A 22,775-nucleotide genomic window follows, 5' to 3' on the forward strand; every position below is an offset into this window, starting at 1 on the left:
TTAGAGCTAAGCTCAACCACATCTTCCACCTTTAAATGAAACCGGGATCTGCTTGTTATTTCTGTGTATGTGCTTCTGGTATGTGTCAGCTCAACAATTCCAGAACTCTGACATTAAATTGTAAGCAAACCCTAACAATGACCTTTACCTATTTGCTATCTTATGGTCAAATATATCTTTGAAAGTGTCTTGTTGTATCTGGTTGAGAAGTACAAAAATAAATACCCATTGATCATGCTAGGCATCTAGTGAGCTGATAATGCCCTGGGCTCGCTGCCTCGTCTGCACTTTTATCAATTGGCTTTTCCCAGTTCCCTCTGTGGACTGCAGAACCCTCCCCTATGTTATACGCTGCAATATATTACATTTTTGGGGGTTTAGGTACAGTCTCCATTAAACGACTTTGACATACACAAAACAAAATGTGCAGGGCCTTTTGAAAAGACTGTGGTTAGAACCAAATACGGTTGTAATATGGTGTGGTCTAAGATGGATCCTACATCTTTATTTTACCTTTCAGCAAGTTTTGGTGTCATACACAATATAAGTCCATCACCATTATTAAAGTGGTAGAAGGAACTGCTCCTGATGTGGTCGGTCACATCAACCAATCAGCATCTCCATTCTACCTACACACCGTCCTCCCTAGCAGATTGAAATGTAAGGGGTAATATGACTGATATATAATGCAAAGTGTATTTTTACAAACAGAATGTTTTTCCTCGCTTTGGCTTTTTTTCCGCTGTCATCTGCAAAACATTGAATTCTTTTCGGCATTTTTGGCTTCGAATTACACCAGACGGGTATTTCTGCCAAAAGTTTTTCTCTGTGGTGAGTAAATCATGTGACCACACTTTTTTTTTCCTTCCCTCCCTTCCTTTAGTGTTGCATGGGATTTCTCTGTCAGTTGGACCTTACATACAATACAGTCCCAAAGCAATACATATTGAAGTCTAATTCCAGATACGCTGATTACTCAGACAGTAGAACTGCACGATTCTGGCTAAAATGAGAATCGCATTTTTTTTCTTAGAATAAAGATCACAATTCTCACAGCGTAACATCATCTTTCACATTATATGAAAAAATTGGGCTAACTTTACTGTTTCGTTTTTTTTTCTTAAGATTCATTAAAGTGTATCCCCCCCCCCCCCCCCCCCCCAAAAAAAAGTGTTTGAAAAGCCACTGCACAAATACAGTGTAATATAAAATATTGCAACAACCACCATTTTATTCTCAAGGGTCTCTAGTAAAAAAAATATATATATATATATATATATATATATATATAATGTTTGGGGGGGTTTTAAGTAATTTTCTAGCAAAAATACTGATTTTAACTTGTAAGCAACAAGTGTCAAAAAATGTTTAGTCTTTAAGTTCATCCCTTTGATCTAAAAGAACCAAATATTACCATGTTTCTGTTTAGCATGTGAGAAACTTGGCAGGCTGTCTGTTTTTTTTGATAGCTGTCCGCTTGGTCAGAGAACTCTCTGCACTGAATCGAGGAAATGCTTTTTTAAGATCAGGAGGGTGTAGAATCGCGATCTCGATTCTTAAAGATGAATCGTGCAGCGTCATATCGTGTCAGACAGTAATACAGGTATGCATTAATTAAAACAAAATCTTTTTTTTTCCATGCCTATATTATAGAATTAGATATTCATACAAGTTTAGCCTTCCCCCCTCCTTTTTACTGCCTTTCATAGATTCACTAGAACTCTTTGGTAACAAATAGGGTTGGCCAAATGCCCCCATGTTCAGTTCTCAGCAGAACTCCCGAACAGGGGAAAAGTTCTTACCTTGTCTTCCTCTGCTCTTGTTCCTTCCCTTCTTCACCTGCTCTTCTTTCTACTCTTCTTGTCTTTTCTAACTTTTCTTCTCATCCCTTCTCCCCTCTTTTCTCCTCTGCTCCTTTTTGCCTCTTCCTACCCTCCTGCTCTCTATTCTTCTTGTGACCAATCCTACTGCTTTCCTCTGGTCCACTCCCCATACCTTTCTCCTCTTCCCTCTCACTCCTCTCATCTAGCCTCTCCTCCTTTACCTTCTATTCTTCTCTTCTCTCCTGAGATCCCTTCTGCTCATCTATTTCCTCCTCTCCTCTTGTCTTCTCTCCTCCTTCGTGCCTCTTCTCCACTAACCTTCCCGCTCTACATTTTTCTTACCCCACTCCTTTCCTCTGCTCCAGTCTCATACCTTCTGCCTCATTCCTCCCTTGTCTCCTTTCTTTTTTTACCTCCTCTTCTTCTCCTCCCATCTCCTCTTCTCACCTCATACTTTTTCTCTCCTTTTCTCCTGTTTCTTCTTCCCTGCCCTATCCTATATTATGCAATTTTAAGAGGGAGATTTTATAGAGGCACAAAGAACTAGCTACTTCCACATCCTCAATCTGCCATTCTAAATGACAGATTGTTTCCTCTTATTTTTAAAAGGATTTTTTTTTGACTGAATATTCAGGCATTGTACAGGCAGCAGGCTAGAGGAAGATACAGGTAATAAGAATTCATACTAAAGATACTTTTAGACTCGTATGCTGTGACATTTGATTGCCATCATCCCTAAATTACAGACCAAATTTTGATACCTCAAAATGAATGGGATTTTTAAGGCAATATATAAAGTATATGATACTTAAAAAAATATTTGTATTATAAATACAAAAGAACAAAAAAAGAAAAAAACATTATATATATAAAAAAGTCCATAATGTAACATTATTATATTATCATACAATAATGCATTAAACAATACAGCATGCATGAATGCATACGACAAACGAGTGGCTATTCCAACACGTTTCGAAAGGTGCATATAAATAATTTCTTCTTCAGGGAAGCCACTCTCTGTAAGCACATAATGAACAATAAATATAAAACAAACCAAAAATACACATAAAGAAAAGAACAAATATTTATATATATCATCATTGTTTATATAATGTTTTTTCTTTTTTTGTTCTTTTGTATTTATAATAAAAATATTTTTTTAAGTATCATATACTTTATATATTGCCTTAAAAATCCCATTCATTTAGAGGTATCAAAATTTGATAAGAATGCATACTTAGAGCTTGCTTATCTCTTTCCAAAGTACTTAGGTGCAGTTGACTTTTATTGCTTTGATAGATTCCGTTTTTGATTTCTTTTGGTCTTTGGGATACTTTTGAGATCATTTAAAATTTCCTGAGAGGTGTATTAAACGTGCAGTTGACCTCCTCCTGAGCAGCATTTGACCTGCTTCAAACAGATTTCAGATTCCCATAGACTTGTATGGGAATGCAGGAACCAAACAAAAGCCCGTTGACACAGGCCTTACAGTACACAGGAAGGACAGACTGAGATAATTATTCTCAGAGACTGTTTGATAAATGAGGACCACATTCTTTACCTAATCCTAATGCCTTGTACACACGGTCGGACATTCCGACAACAAAATCCATCAGATTTTTTCCGACGGATTTTGTCCTAAACTGGTGTTGCCTACACACAGTCAGACAAATTTGTCTGAAAATCCGATCATTCGGAACGAGATGACGTTCCTTCGTTACAACAGGACTACGTTGAGGCTAGTAGCCAATAGCTTTGGTCTCGTAATTTGATATCAGCATGCGTGGCACTTTGTCCGATTGGAATCCTCTACAAACATTCAGAAAAGGTCCGATCGGATTTTTTGTCGGAAAATTTGAGATCCTGCTCTCTCTCAATTTTTTCCAACTGAATTTCCGACGGAAAAAGTCCGATAGAGCCCACACATGATCGGATTTTCCGACGATATAATCCGATCTGACCTTTTCCGTTGGACTTTATGAACCGTGTGTACAAGTCATAACGCAGTTATTGCTCATAATGTTGACAAACTATCGCTAATTAAAAAAAAAGCCTCATTAGGTTCTGCAGTTTTTTCCTCATGCTACATGATCTCAAAATAAGTAATTTCTTACTTAAAAACAAAGCAGACATACATTAGATACAGTAATAGGGATGTATCCTGCAAATCTAAATTGTGTACATTAGATTCTTAATGAAAGAGAATTCTCAGATGTGTTGTGGTTTGGTAATGTTCTCTTGTCTGATCCAATGTGAGAGGATATAGAATGAAGTCTCCTACAATTAAGCATCATCTACTGCAGCAATTAAAGAAAACATCTTGTAGTGTGGGAGGCTTCCTCCTCTCGATTCCTCCTCCGAACATTTGGATAGAATTCCTCAGCTATTCCAGCAGAATGATTTACTGGAAACGTAATAACTCACAAATGAAATGCAGAGATAGGTCACTGCCCATCAGGAAATACAGCTACAGAGTGGATGGGGCTTCTGCTCAACCAGAGATCACACATCTACATGCGAGCACTTAGTCATGCGCCTGTCTCCTCTCCTGGAAAAGCTGTGGAAAAGAGGTCTGCAGTGATGGAAGAGAGGTCTACAGTACAGCAGAAGACATGCTAACAGAAAACAAAAATACCTATGTCAAACATCTCAAGCCTTATTTTCTAGATTGTAAGCTCTAACGAGCAGGGCCCTCTGGTTCCTCCTGTATTGAATTGTATTGTAACTGTAGTGTTCGCCCTAATGTAAAGCACAGCGCAAACTGTTGGCGCTATATAAATCCTGTATAATAATAATAATAATAAGGGCATGGTTAAGCTGTCAGCGAGTTGGTTCATTCTCTTATGCTCGTTACAGTAGTGCTGAATGGGATGGAGGGTGGCTCTTCCGCTGTGCAACAAAAGGCAAACAGCAACAATTATAGGGGGGGCCAAGAAAACCATTGTGCTCAATACAAATGAACTTGAACATATTTACTAGGTACGTTTACAGGACACAGAAGAATAAACACAGCATTTAGCAACCACAAAGTACATTGTATCGGTTGGAAAATGAGTCCACCAACGTCAACTAATAAATAAATAAATAAATTATTAGAAAAGACTACTCATCCTATCTACTGTATTTTTCACAAGAATATTTTTGCTTTCATGCATACATTATACAGGTGCTTAGATGGACCAGATAAATCCTGAAATGTATGTAAAGTAGCACATGCTCATAAAACAGGCACCCTGTGGCATCTGTCGGTACCTGGATTTCTAATTTAAAGTATAAGTATGGCCAAATCTTTGTGGTCTCCAAACTTTCTAAACTTTCTAAGTTTACTGTTCTTCAGAATTTAGAGGGAGTAGGAGGAATAGTGCTCCCATTAATGTCAGTGGGAGCAAAAGTACCCAATCATTGGTAGTGGGAGGAATAGTGTGCCATCAATGGTGTCAGTAGGAAGAATAGTACTCCATCATTGGTGTCAGTAGGAAGAATAGTGTCCTATCATTGATGTCAGTAGAAAAAATAGTGCCCCATTATTGGTGTCAGTGAAAGGAATAGAACCTCATCACTGGTGTTCGTAGAAAGAATAGCACCCCATCATTGGTGTCAGTAGGAAGAATAGTGCCTATCATTGGTGTCAGTAGGAAGACTAGTGCGCCATAATTGGTGTCAGTGAAAGGAATAGTACCCCATCATTGGTGTCCATAGGAAGAATAGAGCCCCATCATTGGTGTCGGTAAGAAGAATAGTGCCCCTTCATTGGTGTCAGTAGGAAGAGTGGTCCCCCATAATTAATTTAAACTTTCTGATGTATTATCAATGGTTTTAAAATGTTTTAATAAATGGGATTTGTATATTAGCTGGGGTGGAGAGGTTCATTTTATATCCCTCTGATGCACTATTGGAGGCACTTTCTGTTTTTTCCATGTATTTTTGAAACTACCAGCAGCTAATGTGCATTACGCTGGATTCAAGTCTGAAGTAGCACATTGGAAGGAACCCTTATCAGATACAGATCGTTACTTGTATTCTTGAGAGTCCAATAGAGATTACCAAGGACCAGTGAGAATTTCTTGAAGGGAGAGTTGCACAGGGTGCCCCATAGTTGGTGTCAGTGAGAGAAATAATATATTTTATCAATGAGAGGAACAGTGTCCCAAGGGCCAGATAAAGGCAAGCAAAGGGCTACAGTTTGGAGACCACTGCTCTAGAAGGATCCATATTGTCATGATCCACCCAGCTGCCTCAAAGACAACTGGCTCCAGATATTAGCATGCAGCTGAGAGTCGAATTGAACTGCACTTGTCCCTTCTCTAGACCGGTGCTCTGGTGAGCATTGGAGGGACAGAGGAGAGAGCGATGACTGACAGTCACTGCTCTCCTCTCTGAGAAGTTCAAGAACTGAGCAATCACTGGTCATCTGCTCAGTTCTCAAGCTCAGAGCCAGCAGGAGACAGCTACAGCATTACCCTGATGGTGCAGCATGGAAGTGAGCGTGTGTGTTTTTTTTTTTTTTTTTACCCCAATCTTCTCCTTTAACCCAAGATTTTGTTTTAATAGCTTATAATAATCATCATCATAATAATAAAATCCTATTCCAGTTAAATTATGTATTAAGGATTACAGAGCTGCACTAAAGAGGTTGTAAACCCATTAAAAAAACAAACAAACAAACAAACACCTGCAAGACAAAGGCATAATGAGCCAGTATGCATAGCATATTAGCTCATTATGTAATACTCACCTGAGATCGAAGCCCTCGCTGCGGTGCCCATGCACAACACTGGCCGGTGACATCACTCCTGGGGGTTAATTCCGGGTAACGCGGCTCCGGCACTGTGATTAGCCGGAGCCCACGATGACTTCACTCCCATGCATGCGCGCAGTAACGGTACACTCACTGAAGCAACGGCACATACGTGTCATTGCTTCAGTTTGTATCAGTGCGCATGTGCCGATGACATCGGCACATGCAAATACAGGGAATATCTCCTAAACCATGCAGGTTTATGAGATATCCTGGGTAGCTATAGGAAAGCCTTATTATAGGCTTACCTGTAGCGAAAAGTGGTCTGCTAAGGTTTACAACCACTTTAATTTGTGTCATTTATATCTGCCTGGAGTCCAATTTTAAATGGTAACTGCAGTCTTATAGTAACTTCTCCCTGAGCATAGAGTACAAACTTTTCATAGGACTGAATGGAGAGGGTGGCATACATGGGCAGGCCTGGCTGACAAGATTTTGACTGTCTGTATGCCACTCATTTTTGGCAGAATGTTGTTCATTTTGACCAACCACTAATCTTATTGCTACAGCTATGAATAAGGTGGTTGTACATGAAGGTTTTCATGGTGAAGTTTAGTCAATTTGATGTTAAAAACTAAACAAAGCCCTACATTGAAAGCCTTGCACTCAAGTCACCTAACTCAACCATGACTTGCGTCTTCATAAATAATTTTTTGTTTACAGACTTAAAACCATAATGGTAAGACCAAGCAATAGCAACCACAGGACGCTGAGAATTCTGGGTAATGGAAATGCAGTATTAGCATTCTGAGATGTGTGAGTACATTTCCAATAAGATGGAAAACAAGGGATTACCTGGCTGTTTGCAGAAACACTAATTACTCTATTACTTCAGCTATTTTTATGGTGCATTTTCTCGTGCTGCTCAGCAACGAACATTTAGACAGCAAAAAAGTGAGGTGCTCTCAGGCCAGCAAGATAACGGTATATGGCAGCAAAACTATTTGGAGGGATCATTTACTCAATTAAGGAAACATATGAGTGTTTTTGAAGAACTGTTTGCACTAAGCATATTTTCCCACATTAGGTTCCCACCATTAAGTCAATGCAACCTTTGTAAAATAATGGAAATTAACCACATCTCTTTTCCTCTGTGGTACATGAAGTCCTTTGGGTTTACTCAGTAATGAAGTGGAAAAACCTATGATGATGTGAGATATGCAGTAGGGACCATGGCCCCTGACAAAATGATGGTCACACCACGTAAGGCATAGGGTCAATCCTACGCATTGCTTTTCCCAAGCCATATCCCCTAAGACGCTACATTTTTCCATCACTTGACAGTTTTTCTTACCCACTCTTGTGCTAATGTGCTTCTTCTCTATTACACTACTTACATTAAAGTTTTGCTCTCCTCTTTATAATTCTCAAGTTAGTAGGTAGTATATATACAGTATCTCACAAACATGAGTACACCACTCACATTTCTTTTTAATATTTTTTTATATCTTTTCATGCGACAACACTGAAGAAATTACACTTTGCTACAATGTAGTAGTGAGTGCACGGCTTGTATAAATTTGCTGTCCCCTCAAAAAAACTCAACACACAGCCATTAATGTCTAAATCGCTGGCAACAAAAGTGAGTACACCCCTAAGTGAAAATGTCAAAATTGGGCCCATGAAGCCATTTTCCCTCCCCAGTGTCATGTGACTCGTTAGTGTTACAAGGTTTCAGGTGTGAATGGGGAGCAGGTGTGTTGAATTTCTTGTTATCGCTCTCACTTTCTCATACTGGTCACTAGAAGTTCAACATGGAACCTCATGGCAAAGAACTCTCTGAGGATCTGAAAAAAAGAATTGTTGCTCTACGTAAAGATGGCATAGGCTATAAGAAGATTGGCAAGACCCTGAAACTGAGCTGCAGCATGGTGGCCAAGACCATACAGCGGTTTAATAGGACAGGTCCCACTCAGAACAGACCTCACCATGGTCGACCAAAGAAGTTGAGTGCATGTGCTTAGCGTCATATCCAGAGGTTGTCTTTGGGAAATAGATGTATGGGTGCTGCCCGCATTGCTGCAGGTGTTGAAGGGGTGAGGAGTCAGCCTGTCAGTGCTCAGACAATACGCTGCACACTGCATCAAATTGGTCTGCATGGCTGTCTTCCCAGAAGGAAGCCTCTTCTAAAGATGATGCACAAGAAAGTTTGCAAACAGTTTGCTGAAGACAAGCAGACTAAGGACATGGATTACTAGAACCATGTCCTGTGGTCTCATGAGACCAAGATAAACTTATTTGGTTCAGATGGTGTCAAGCCTGTGTGGTAGCAACCAGGTGAGGAGTACAAAGACAAGTGTGTCTTGCCTACAGTCAAGCATGGTGGTTGTAGTGTCATGCTCTGGGGCTGCATGAGTGCTGCCGGCACTGGGGAGCTACAGTTCATTGAGGGAACCATGAATGCCAAACTGTACTGTGACATACTGAAGCCACATATGATCCCCTCCCTTCAGAGACTGGGCCACAGGGCAGTATTCCAACATGATAACAACCATAAATATGCCTCCAAGATGACCACTGCCTTGCTAAAGGATCTGAGGGTAAAGGTGATCGACTGGAAAAACATGTCTCCAGACCCAAACCCTATTGAGCATCTGTGGGGCATCCTCAAACAGGAGGTGGAGGAGCGCAAGGTCTCTAAAATCCATCAGCTCCGTGATGTTGCCATGGAAGAGTGGAAGAGGACTCCAGTGGCAACCTGTGAAACTCTGGTGAACTCCATGGCCAAGAGGATTAAGGCAGTGCTGGAAAATAATGGTGGCCACACAAAATATTGACACTTTGGGCCCAATTTGGACATTTTCAATTAGGGGTGTACTCACTTTGGTTGCCAGCGGTTTAGACATTAATGGATGTGTGTTGAGTTATTTTGAAGGGACAGCAAATTTACACTGTTATACAAGCTGTACATTCACTACTTTACATTGTAGAAACGTGTCGTTTCTTTAGTGTTGTCACATGAAAAGATATAATAAAATATTTACAAAAATGTGAGGGGTGTACTCACTTTTGTGAGATACTGTATATACACACATACATAGTTTATATGGGTATATACTATATATAGCCATTCTTGGCCAGCTCCCTGGGCACCATGGCTGATATGCATGGAATCCTTTTTTTCCATACATTTTTCTTGAAACATTTTTTACAAGGTATGTCACCAGGTCTTTCCTCAACCCTCCCCTTGGTCTGCAATTGGCATGCAGAATTTGATAACACATTTTCATTGTGCATAAACAATTTGTACATGTTTACTAGGGTCCATTTAGACAGAAACCAATATTCTATTGTATTGTTCAGGTCATGGGAAGAAACCAGAGTACCTGGAGGAAACCTACGCAAGCACAGGGTGACTATGCAAACATCATGCAATTAGTATCTTTGCTTAAACCGGCAATAGATGGAGCAATTTTCTTTCCGGCAACCATGACACTGTGTTGATGGGGAAATTCCTCCTGCGGAGCTATTGTGTTCTACTGGTGGTGGGGCAGAGGGGTGCGGTCCCAGCTGGGAGAACACGCAGGGATTATTGCTATAGCCGCTGGCAATATTCGAATGATAAATCCGACAGGCTAGTTGCACCCAAGTTGATTGATCCATCAGCTTTGGTATATTCAGCTTGCTCATACTGTATATGGTTTCAAATCTCAGCTTGCTCAGCAGGGATCCGTACTGTCTATGGCCAGCTTTAGATTCAAACCAAGGACCCCAGTCCGGCAAGACAGATGTGCGGACCATTATGCCACTGTGCTATCCCTATATTTATATACTAACAAATGTGTAACTGTTCCTTAGCTGGGTATTTCAGAATTTTCATATACTGATTATACAATTATACAATCTAGCCTATGAGATATTATTATTATTATTATTGACCTGTTGTTGCAATTTTATGTTATTTATGCACTAGCTATATATCCTATATCGGAGGGGTGTGTGGGGATAGTACATGGGTCTGTCCTATCTAGGCCAGCTGTGTAAACGTATTATTATTTATTTAATCTATAATTATTGAATATTCAATGATTTGAAATGTTTTATTGGAATATGGAAGGCTTTTGGGGGAACTATTGTATGATTTTTAAAAGTAAAATTGACCATGATTTAAGCTTATTTTGTGGACATAGTGGTTACTTAATATGTCCACTTTAACAAAAATATCTTCCCTACTCTTTAATTTAAAAAACTGAAAAAAATACCTACTTATAGGTTTCTTTAAAGCGGTTCTTCAACCTAAAGGGGAAGTTCCGCTATTCTGATCCCTCCCCCCCTCCGGTGCCACAATCGGCACCTTTCGGGGGGGAGGGGGGTGCAGTTACCTGGATAATCCAGGTAACTGCACACACTTCTGGCCAGACCGCCGCAGAACCCCCGCAGACGCCCCGCCCCCCCCCCCCCGTTGTGTTCTGGGAAACACACAGTTCCCAGAGACACAGCGGGGGACCATAAGAGACGCGCAGCGCGACTCGCGCATGCGCGGTAGGGAACCGGGCAGTGAAGCCGTCATGCTTCACTTCCCGATTCCCTGACAGTGGATGGCATCGCTGGAACCTGGGACAGGTAAGTGTGATTTTATTAAAAGTCAGCAGCTGCAATATTAGTAGCTGCTGGCTTTTAATATTTTTTTTTAGGTGCAGCTCCTCTTTAAGTGTGGTATACATAGATAACTACCTGTCAAACTGTCTTCACTTTACAAATAAAGATTTAAAATGGAATAAAAAAAAAAAGTTTCAGATTTCATTAAAAACATCTGTAAAGACAACGTGAAAAATGCAAGTGTATATTGTTACAGGTGGCAGCTATTCTATGCATTGGCTGACCTCCTTGTAACCTTGGATAGAACACTGCCCGCTCAGCACCCTGAGGAAGGAACCCAGTGTTTCTGCTTCTATGGGCGTATGGAAATCCTCCCTCGAAATTTGGACAGTTTCCCTATGTTCCTTGCTTCTTTTGTTTTATCAATTTAAGAGGATCCAATCAGTAACCAATCAGGATCCAGCTGGCTTTTTTTTCCAGTACATATAAAAAATGTAACGAAAGCCCATGCAGACAGAAATATAGAGGATGCCTTTGCTGACCTATCTTTCTGTTAACAACAGCTTCCTGCCTGTCATGCTGAGACGGCGGATTCAATGTTTTCTGAGTCAATGACCCCAAAGAAATGTGCAGATTAGCAGTGAAGTGACGTTTTCAGGCCCATTTAGATCTATGGGCTTGCATGCGATAGACATATATAGCGATAGCTGTTATATATAACTATCATCAGTCTGATTACTGGCATTAAATACTGTATACATTCACACTGGATGTGCTGGTATGTATTGATCAATATATATTTTATAAAAAGCAGAATTTAGCCATAACAGTTTTATGACCATTAATGTTCTTTAACAAAATGAAAATACATTCCATATTAATAATTATAACTAGTATGTGCTGTAAATTGCTTCCAGTATTGCTTCTGTTTCTTCTGGCTGGAGGATGCCATTTTGTTGAAGCCCAACCCAATCAGTGCCACCTAGCAGTCGCCTACCAGTGCCGATCACTGCCCATCACTGCCACCCATCAGTGCCCATCAGTGCTACCTATTAGTGCCCTTCAGGGCCACCTATCAATGCCCTTCAGTGCCACCCATCAGTGCCACCTCTCAGTGCCCACCAGTGCCGCCTATTAGTGTCCATCAGTGCCGTCTTATCAGTGCCCATCAATGCAGCCTACCGGTGCCCATCAGTGCAGCCTATCAGTGCCCATCAGTGTAGCCTCATCAGCATACATCAATGAAGGAGAAAATTAAAAAAAAATTTAATTAAAAACGGTTTTGTATTTTATCTTTAGTTGTTTTAACAAAAAATAAAAACCCCAGAGGTGATCAAATACCACCAAAAGAAAGCTCTATTTGTGGGGAAAAAAGGAAAAAAAATCATTTGGGTACAGAGTTGTATGACTACGCAATTCTCATTCAAAGAGTGACAGCACTAAAAGCTGAAAATTGGTCTGGGCAGGAGGGGGGTTTAGGTGACCAGTAAGCAAGTGGTTAAAAACTATATGTCACTTTCTTCATTTGAAATATGTACATTTCCAGCATTGATTGTATGTCTTGGCTCAGTTAAAGAGGAAGGCTTATAGAAGCTTTACAGTGCTAAATTTCATGATGAAAAAGTATCCATGCACACTGGTTTAAAAATCCTTGTTTCTACAGGAGTTTTGTGTTTGGCCTGTAGAAGCAGCTCACTGTTATCCTAGGTGTCCATACACATTAGAAAGTTCAGAGGCATATTTTAAGCTCAGCATTTAGAGGCAGGGAAAAAAAACTTCTGGTTTGCGTTTTTGATTGGGGCTTTCTGGCAAAAAAACTCTGGCAGCTAAACTCTCCTAAACTCACCTTAATGCCCCTTTCACACGGGATAGATCCGCCCCGTGATGATCCGCTTGCTCAGCGGGGATTGTTCCGTTGTCCCCGCTGAGCTGGCGGATAACAGGTAGCAGGGACCGCCCTGTCAGCTCTCCACTCTCCTCTATGGGGGATCGGATGAGCATGGACCGTCTGTCCGTGTTCATCCGATCCACTCTGCAGACGAATAGAAAAATAGGATTTTCCTCCATCTGCAGAATCGGACAATTGCGGAGGCGGACGATATGTTCATCTGCTGACACCTGCTATCCCATAGGAATGCATATATGTCCGTATTTCATCCGCAAAAGGATGGATGAAATACGGACATAATGTCTGCATGTGTGAAAGGGGCCTAACTGTGTACAAAAACAATCTATATGATGGGTTTTTTTTAAGCCCAGTGTGCATGGAACCAAGAATTTCAGGGAGATAAGATAAGACACTATCGTTGTAAGCTTAATGTGTTACTAAACCCAGGACCCTGCATTCACTATATGTCTGGGGTCCAGTCATTCAAATTTTCATCCAGAAGAAGTCCGAATCTCATGTTTGTGCTATGACTCGGATTGTTCATATCAATCCACCACCTTACATTACAGTTTCCCCTATTACATCAGTGTCATCAGTCCTCCCCTTTACATCACAGCCCCCTTCACATCACAGTCCCATCTTTACATCACAGCACCCCCTTTTACATTGCAGAACTCCCTCTTTACATCAAAGGACCACCTTTTACATTGCAGAACTTCCTCTTTACATCCCAGCACCACCTTTACAATACAGTGCCCCCTTTACATCACAGCAACCCCCTTTACATCACAGCACCCCCTTTTACATTGCAGAACTCCCTCTTTACATCCCAGCACCGCCTTTACAATACAGTGCCCCCTTTACATCACAGCACCCCCTTTACATTACCCCTTTTAAAATACAGCCCCCTTTATATAACAGCGCCATTTTTACTTCACAGCACCCCATTTGCAATACAGTCCGCCTTTTCATCACAGTCCATCCTTTACTTCAATGTCCTCTGTCCCCTCTTCATACCACAGTCCTCCTCCTTATATCACAGACCTCCCCCTTTGACATCAGTGTCCTCAGCCCCACCTCATATCACAGTCCCCCTACCCTTCACATTGGTGTCCTCTGTCAATCCTTCACATCACAAACCCCTTCCTCGCACCCCAGTCCCCTTCACAACCCCCTTACTTTAATCACAGTCCACCTCACAGTCCTATTTCCTTGCACCCCAGTCCCCTTTACAGCCCCCTTGCTTGTATCCAGGTCCCCTTCACAGTCCCTACCCCTTACTTGCACCCCAGACCCCTTCAAGTCGCCTCTTTGTTGCACACCAGCCCCTTTTACAGCCCCCTTACTTGCACCCCAGTGACCTTCACAGCCCCTTACTTGCACCTCAGTTCCCTTCACAAGCGCACTTCTTTGCACCCCAGTCCTCTTTACAGCTTCCCTTACTTGCACTCTAGCCCCCTTTAAGTGAATTTCCCTTCCCTTACATCACATATCCCCTCTCAATCACAACTGTCCTCTCCTTTTCAATATTACCTTGTCAGGCAGAGGGCGGGAGTTGCCCAACTTTTCTAGTTAACAAGCCAGTGATTTGGTGCTAGGATACAAGGCGATCCTAGCAGCCAATCACATGCCTGTTAACATGATAAATTGGGCAGCTCCTGCCTTCTGCCCGAACATGAAGTGCCTCCTGCCTTCTATCTGCTGGAAAAGATGAGTGCTGTGCTGGCGACGGGGGAAGGAGTATACCACCCAGGTTGCTAAATGGTGGAGCCACGGTCCGTACAGGACTGTCATTTGGACCGTGTATGGACCGCGGTCCGCCATTTAGTGACCACTGCTATATTTGGTCTGCCACAGTACACAGAACATGAAAATGCAATTATTTTAGTAAATATAAACTGATATAAACTGACAGTAGGTAAGTTTATATATATATATATCATAACCCAGCCTGGAGAAGTGCTGTTTGGAGCTGCAGCCATCTTGCCACTTCTGGAAGCTGCTGATGCTTATGTTCCAGCCTGAAGTCTGACAGCTGAACTTCCTTCAAGAACCCTGCTTCAACCAGCGACGTGCCTGCTGATCTCTGCAGCCTCACGGTGATCCTATAGAGGTCTATATGGGTCTATGACAAAGCCTTGATCTACTTTTACTTTTCTATTTTTATTGTCTTTTATGCTTTTTTAATAAATCGCTACACCTAGATTCTTAGCTCCCAACTGTCCCTGATTTCGAGGGTCTGTCCCTGATTTGGAGCAATGTCCCTCTGTCCCTCTTACCTCCTCATCTGTCCCTCATTTTGGTCTGATCTATATAGTTATATATAAAATGCACTTTTTATCTTTCAAAAGGTGTTTTCCAGCGCTAAACCTTTCATCTGATTTCTAAATTGCTGCATTTGTAAATTCCAAAAGTCAATGTAAAGGAATAGTAGTGGTAAAAAAAAGCACTTGTGGGTTTAACCACTTCAGCCTCAGAAGAATTTACCCCCTTCCTGACCAGAGCACTTTTTGCGATTCGGCACTGCGTCACTTTAACTGACAAAGTCGTGCAATGCTGTACCCAAACAAAATTGACTTCCTTTTTTTCCCACAAGTAGACCTTTCTTTTGGTGGTATTTGATCACCTCTGCGGTTTTTATTTTTTGCACTATAAACAAAAGAATAGCGACAATTTTTTAAAAAATGCATTATTTTTTACTTTTGCTATAATAAATAACCCCCAGAAATATATAAAAATAATTTTTTTTCCTAAGTTTAGGCCGATACGTATTCTTCTGCATATTTTTGGTAAAAAAATTGCATTAAGCATATATTGATTGGTTTGCGCAAAAGTTATAGCCTCTACAAAATAGGGGATAGTTTTATGGCATTTTTTTTTTTTTTTTACATTAGTAATGGAGGCGATCAGCGATTTTTATCGGGACTGCGTCATTATGGCGGACACATCGGACATTTTTTACACTATTTTGGGACCATTGTCATTTATACAGCGATCGATGCTATAAAAATGCATTGATTACTGTGTAAATGAAAATGACAGTGAAGGGCTTCACCACTAGGGGGGCAGTGAAGGGGTTAGGTGTGTCCTAGGAAGTGATTCTCACTGTGAGGGGACTGGGCTTCAACACACAGGGCAGTGATCACTGCTATCGGTGAGAGAGAGCAGTGATCACTGTTCTGTCACTAGGCAGAAGAGGGTAATGCTTTGTTTACAAAAGCATCTCCCCCTTCTTCCTCTCGTGACACGATCATGGGCACCTGGTGGACATTGAGTCCGCGGGACCCACGGTCACGGAGACCGTGGAGGGCACGCGCACGCTCGTGACACCGCTTCATAAAGGGAATGTACCTGTACGCCCTTTTGCCTGCCAGTGCCATTCTGCCAACATAAATCGGCGTGTGCTGGTTGGCACACGATTAACCAATCTAGTTTCTTTGTACAATTCTCCTTTAAGAGGGAGTGGCAAGGGGTGTGTCCTATGCCTGCATACTTTTGCTGATAGGTATCCCTCATTCCCATCTCAAAAAGTTGGGAGGTATGTGGAGTCATCCTCTTGTGTTTGTTTTTTACTATAGAGGGGTAAGCTTTGTTCATATTTCATGTCTGAGGTTTACAACCACTTAAATGCATGATTTAAAACAGTCAGTTGAAGTTTTCTTTACAATTACAGCTTACTTAATAAAAAAAAGAAAAAGAAAATAAACATATTAACGATCAGTACATGCTAAAAACGACAGCAACGCAGCATGCCATCACACATCAATGCACATGCCTTTACATGCACTCAACTCATAGTGGTGTGTAGCTTGTTTGCTACTATCTTCCATCAATGCTTATTGGAACAGCCTGGGATAACTGCATCTCATTGTGCTTGTGCTGCTGCTATAATCTACCATGTTACATACTGCTACCTTGCTATATACAGCTTTTTCGCTATTGACTACAATCCACACCTTGGCACCATTGGGTTCCACTCACCTAAAAACGTGCCTTGCTTTCTGATGCATGGGGTGCCAATTAATTAAGATTTTATGGCACCCTCACACGTCTGCTAAGGAGCAGCTCATTTTGGCTGAGAGCGCCTTCAGGTGTAGTGCGCCCTCTACTGTTTAAGCCTTGGCTTACAGGGTCTAAAATCCTGAATGAAAACCAAAGTACATTTCATTGTGTATATTTGGTAGTTGATTATCAGATGCTTCTGAAATAATTTGAATGAAAAAGTATTACTGAGAACTTGTGTTTTCCATGGAAATGCAATAATCTCTATGATAAAATATTTGCATATAGTGCTTTGCAGCATGGAGTGTAACTCAAATCCTTTTAAAGATCAGGGAAGGAAATGAACTAAATGGAAAATTAGACTGTTCATTAGCTATACGGTGCAACATCAAATGTCAAAAGCAAACATTCTATATTTAGGGCCATATTTAGGCATCATCCAACCCCTGGCACGCTTGAATGATGCTGTCGCTGTCTTGTTGTAAAAGCTCAGCCTCTTGTATCTAGGACAATAAAAACTACAACTAGAATGTGCTAGAGGAGGCAACATGCTATCTGCTATACATTATTATTATTATTTAAAGCGGAGTTCCACCCTATAATGGAACTTGCGCTCATCGGATTCCTCACCCTTTCTGGTGCCACAATTGGCACCTTTCAGGGGGGGAGTGGGGTGCAGATACCTGTATAATCCAGGTATCTGCACCCACTTCTGGGAATAGCTAGCCGCAGCTAGCCACAGATGCCCCCCCCCCGTCCCCACAACGGGGACCAGCGGAGATGCACAGCACGAGTCGTGCATGCGCAGTAGGGAACCGGGCAGTGAAGCCGCAATGCTTCACTTCCTGATTCCCTGAACAAGGATGGTGGCGGGCCGAGAGACGAGCGATTGCTCGTCAGCTGCTGCCGACATCGCTGGACCCCGGGACAGGTAAGTGCCCATTTATTAAAAGTCAGCAGCTGCAGTATTTGTAGCTTCTGACTTTTAATAATTTTTTTTAAGGTGGTCCTCCTCTTTAAGGTACTTACAGTATATAGCGCCGTCAATTTACGCAGCGCTTTACATATACATTGTTCATTTACATCAGTCCCTACCCTCAAGGATCTTACAATATGAAGTCCCTAACTCACATTCCTATACTAGGGCCAATTTGGACAGAAGCCAATTAACCTACCAGCATGTCTTTGGAGTGTGGGAGGAAACCGGAGTACACAAACTGGAGAAACAAGTGAATATTTCATGTTTGTAGAACTATAAAGAGTCTTCTGACTCCTCTCAACGTCCCCTGCACCGTGTTCAATAATTTTGGTGAATTTAGCTGCAAATATATTGATGAGAGTTTAGAGGTTTGGTCCTGTCTCCCCCAACACCGCTGTGCTAGGCACATAAAAGATGTAAGGAGCTTGTAAAAAGACACATATGCAAACTCTTGCCTGTAAACTCGAGGCAAAATGCTGTGAATTTTGATAATTTAAAAATGCACCTTAACCATCTGCAGGTATCAGTCCTTACCTTATTTTGTGCTATGGCAACTTCAGTAATGTGTCAGTCATTAATTACGCAGCTCCTCAGAGTTCGACTGGAAGAGAATGACAGCTGCAGGAAAGAAAAGCCATGGGTCATTGGAGATTTAGTGAAGCTGTTTTTTAAATTTCACAGAATTTAAAAAGAATCCATCAGGACACACATGGAAGCTGTCATTGATCACTTGCTTTTTAGACTTTATGCTCTTTTCTTTCATTTATCATTTGATGAGTCTCCAGAGTCAGATTTACTCTTAGGCACAGTAGGCCAGTGCCTATAGGTGACAGAAATAGGTGGCTTTTCCCTGCATGGTTATCAGCCAGTGTTACCCACTTTTTTAACTCAACATCAGCAAAAAATGTTATCAAACCTATTAATAAACTGTTAAGCTCCCCATACATGGATCACAATTTAGCAGGGTTTTTGATCTACAGTATGTATGGGCAGAGAGGTTGTACAGAAGTATATCGATCAACTTCTGTACAACCGTCCTGATGGATTTTCCCCGCTCAATCTGTGCTGGAGGCTATAGCCTACAACACTGATTAGTGTATTTCCCCCCCATGTCAGAATACAATAGCTTAGCAGGTTGAACAAACAAAACGGACTCAACTATAGCCTGCCTTACAGTATACTAAGCTAGGTTATACCCAATAATGCTGCATACACATGATCAGACTATCCGGTGGGCTTAGTCCGGGCAAGCTGCCGTACTTTACAGCAGAGGTCCTCAGACTTTCCGAACGAGTGGACCTGCCCACACACGCCCACACATGACTGGACTTTTCCAGCGGACTAGGTCAGGCTCCTCCGCTATCTTCTGCTCTTTTACTGATCGTTTACTAGCGGAAGAGCCCAGCTTTCTCCTTCGTCACCGCCGTCGTCCGGGGGTCTTCTTCCGACTTCGGGGGTCTTGTCCCGCTCTTTGCTTCTTCCGACTTTGGGGGTCTTGCCGGGCTTTTCCGCTAGTAAAAGAGCAGAAGATAGCGGAGGAGCCTGGCTAGAATACTCCCGAAGATGGAAAAAGACCCCTGCTGCAGGGGGCCCCCCTTCCCCAAACCACCCCCCATGTTGAGGGCATGTGGCCTGGTACGGTGGCGCTCTTCCCCACCCCCTTTCCTGACTGGCCAGGCTGCGTGCTCGGATAAGGGTCTGGTATGGACTTTGGGGGGGACCCCCACGCCCTTTTTTCAGCGTAGGGGTTCCCCATTAAATCAATACCAGTGAAGGGGCCTGCGGAGGTGGCGACATTGACTTCCTTTGCCAGTCCCGTCTACCTGGACTCCGTGTGTGGGCAAGTCCGTTCATTTCAAAAGTCCGGCGGACTAGCACACAGATGGGCGGATTGAGTCAAGACTTCTTTCTAAGTCCGCCAGACTGTTGGGAAGAAAAAGTCTGCCGGAGCGCCCACACATGGTTGAATTGTCTGACGGACTCTGGTCCGCCGCATAGTCCGATTGTGTGTACGCGGCATAAGTTAATAACATTTTCTATGTAGAAGTGATCCTATAAAGCTGACTATAGATGGGTAGAAATTCAAACAAAAATTCTTAGGAATAGCAGGTTCTAAGAAAGTTTGGTAATTTTTCTAAGCATTAGTGGGTCCAATCAACGTTTGTTTTTGACTTTTTTTGAATTTCCAACATGTATGTGGTTTTTGTTCAGTACAGCCAATTCATTCCAAAATTAAATGTTAAAAGTAAACTACATTCAAATGTTCTGAGAATTTTCATATACATTTTCGTAAGATTTTTCCTAAGAATTTTCATTTAAAATTCTATCCATCTATGGCCAGCTTTAGACCCCTGAGGAAGACATGTGACGTGACGTAACGCTTAGGGCGTGCCTGGAGCAAACAGTGGACCGGAAATGATGTTAGAGGTGGGAAATGAAGATGTTTTTATCAATTTGAGTGCTTTTAACAGAAAGTTGATCTAAGCAGATGTTATCTTTTAATAAATGGTTTGTGGTACATTAATACACTATTGGGGGCTTGTTTGTCTACTTCACCCCCACATGTGGGACGTGATCTTTGCCTGAAAAATTGCGGGTGGGACTCAGAGAGGAAGGATTAGTTTACCCCTACTGGATTTGGTTCCAAGGCTCATGTTTTGTGGTTATGAGGTGAGAGTTCTGTGAGTACTGAGGTGTCGGTGGCAGCGTATAGACTCTCTGGGAACTATCTATCTAGGGACTGATTGTATTGGAACACTTATCTTTCTACAATCATTGGATTCTTTATATATAATATTTTTTCACTCTTTGCTATTATTGTTTATTTATCATGGTCAATGTCATATATGGCATCTATGTATAGATGAAGGAATAGCGCAAGATCACATACATTATTTATTTATGCACGTGCAGCTTTAGGAAGCGTTGGTTCGGGTGCTGAAGATTGTCTATCTACACTTCTACAGGCTACAGTACTACTACTGTATGAAGTAAAGCAATAATACGAAAAACAGAGGGAAAAAGATTGTCACCTCAATTATTGATCATTGAAAACAGAAATTTCTTAGCATTGATGGTCAGTAAAAGAAAGAATGCCCAGCTTTAGTGTTAGGGACTGCTTAGCTAAGAGACACAAGGGTATACTCTGTATCCCACTCCACTGGCATGGCTCTGTCAAGTGTCATATTCACTGGAACTTTGCAGGCAATGTCTGATGTGAGATCCACCAGACATTGCCTACAAAAATTGATCATGCATGGTGTCTGGAGCAATGTTTCTCAACCCCAGTCCTCAAGGCGCCCCAACAGGTCATGTTTTCAGGATTTCAATTGATTTGCACAGTTGATTTGATCAGTTTCACTGCCTTTGTAATTACCACAGCCATTTCATCTGAGGGAAATCCTGAAAACATGACCTGTTGGGGTGCCTTGAGGACTGAAGTTGAGAAACACTGGTCTGGAGAACCAAGCAAGAGACAAAAAGGCACATACCCTTTTTGCCTGGGTCTGGTGACCTAACATAGTTATTATAACCCTGCACAGGACAAAAGGTGGAATGTTTTCCAACACATAGTGCAATTTTATTAGCGGTACACATAGACATAAGACAATTTTGAATTAAGTACAATAGAGCATGTTACATTTTCAGGATACGTAAAAAAAATAAAAATTCCCATGAAAAACAGACCGAGTCATGCCTGACTCATAGTACATAGTAAGTTTATAATGGGTAATGAGTAATCTTACTATTGGATTACAGCTGTGGCCCATTACAAGTTTTTTGTAATCTGCAGTTCTGCCTAATTCCTGTTCAATATTAAACTAAACTTTGATTGACAGCTCCCCTAGTTATCAAATAATCCTTTAATATGCCATAGCTTTCTATACATACAAAATTTATTCAGACAGGTTTCTAAATGAGAATTTAAAGATCCTGTGACTAATGTTAACACCACATAGGGATTTAAAATATCATATGTTTGGTTATCTACACATGGCCTGCATTTCGCAATACTTTATGCTAACCATATAGGAGAAGTCGGAAAGCACGGTAGTTGCTGAATCACACATTTTACGGAGCCACTAATAAACCACAGCAGACCATGAAATACGTTTTTACATAAAACAAAGCAAAATTCCTAGGGGCTTTGATCCAGGAATAACAGGTTTAAGCCTTGGCGTGTGCCCAGACAATTGGTTCCCCTAATGGCTTGTCCAGATGGGCAAAACTTTGTTCCCCTCTTGTTTCGGTGTGTCAGATGCGTACAGCTTTGATCTCATCTGACTACACAGTGACCAGCAGCAGAAGGAAAGAAAAACACAATTCCTGAGACATCCTTTTTCCATTTCAGCCCCTGCACAGCAACCTGTAGTAGATTTTGTGCGCTACAAACTACTTCTGCTAAAATTATTTTGGTGTGAGCTATGTTTTCAATTTGTGATGGCTTGCTGTAAAAGAGGCTTTCTATAGTGTGGACATATCTCTAGGAATAAAGTGCCTTGGTCCACGTGTGGTTGGTGTTCGGAGAAGTTCCAACAATCATGCTGTGTCTTCATCTTTGGACTATACATTATTACAGAACACAGTAATGATGTAGTCGACTGTAGGGCCTTATTAGGGGAGGTCCTGCCTTTTTGGTTGCCAGAAAATTGGCTTGTCATTACAGACATTGAAGGATAGGCTATATATAGATGGGTAAAGAGTTCCCCATTTAAATGAGCTAGTAACTACATAATGCTCTGT

General features: G+C 41.6%; 1 protein-coding gene across 2 annotated transcripts in view; it reads right to left on the bottom strand.

Annotated features, from left to right (window-relative positions):
• PDGFRB (platelet derived growth factor receptor beta) overlaps positions 1–22,775 on the bottom strand; it is a 213,194-nt gene that overhangs the window by 143,104 nt on the left and 47,315 nt on the right. The window contains exon 2 of one of the 2 annotated variants that reach the window (XM_077474332.1): positions 18,567–18,650. The exons of the other annotated variant lie outside the window; for it this stretch is intronic. The gene's annotated coding sequence lies outside the window, so the exon portion shown is untranslated. The remainder of the gene's footprint in view (positions 1–18,566; positions 18,651–22,775) is intronic. 2 annotated transcript variants of the gene reach the window in all.

This window comes from Lithobates pipiens, unplaced genomic scaffold (assembly GCF_037356315.1).
Source record: "Lithobates pipiens isolate NorthernLeopardFrog02 unplaced genomic scaffold, aLitPip1_a1.2 Scaffold_8, whole genome shotgun sequence".
Classification (NCBI taxonomy): Eukaryota; Metazoa; Chordata; class Amphibia; order Anura; family Ranidae; genus Lithobates; species Lithobates pipiens.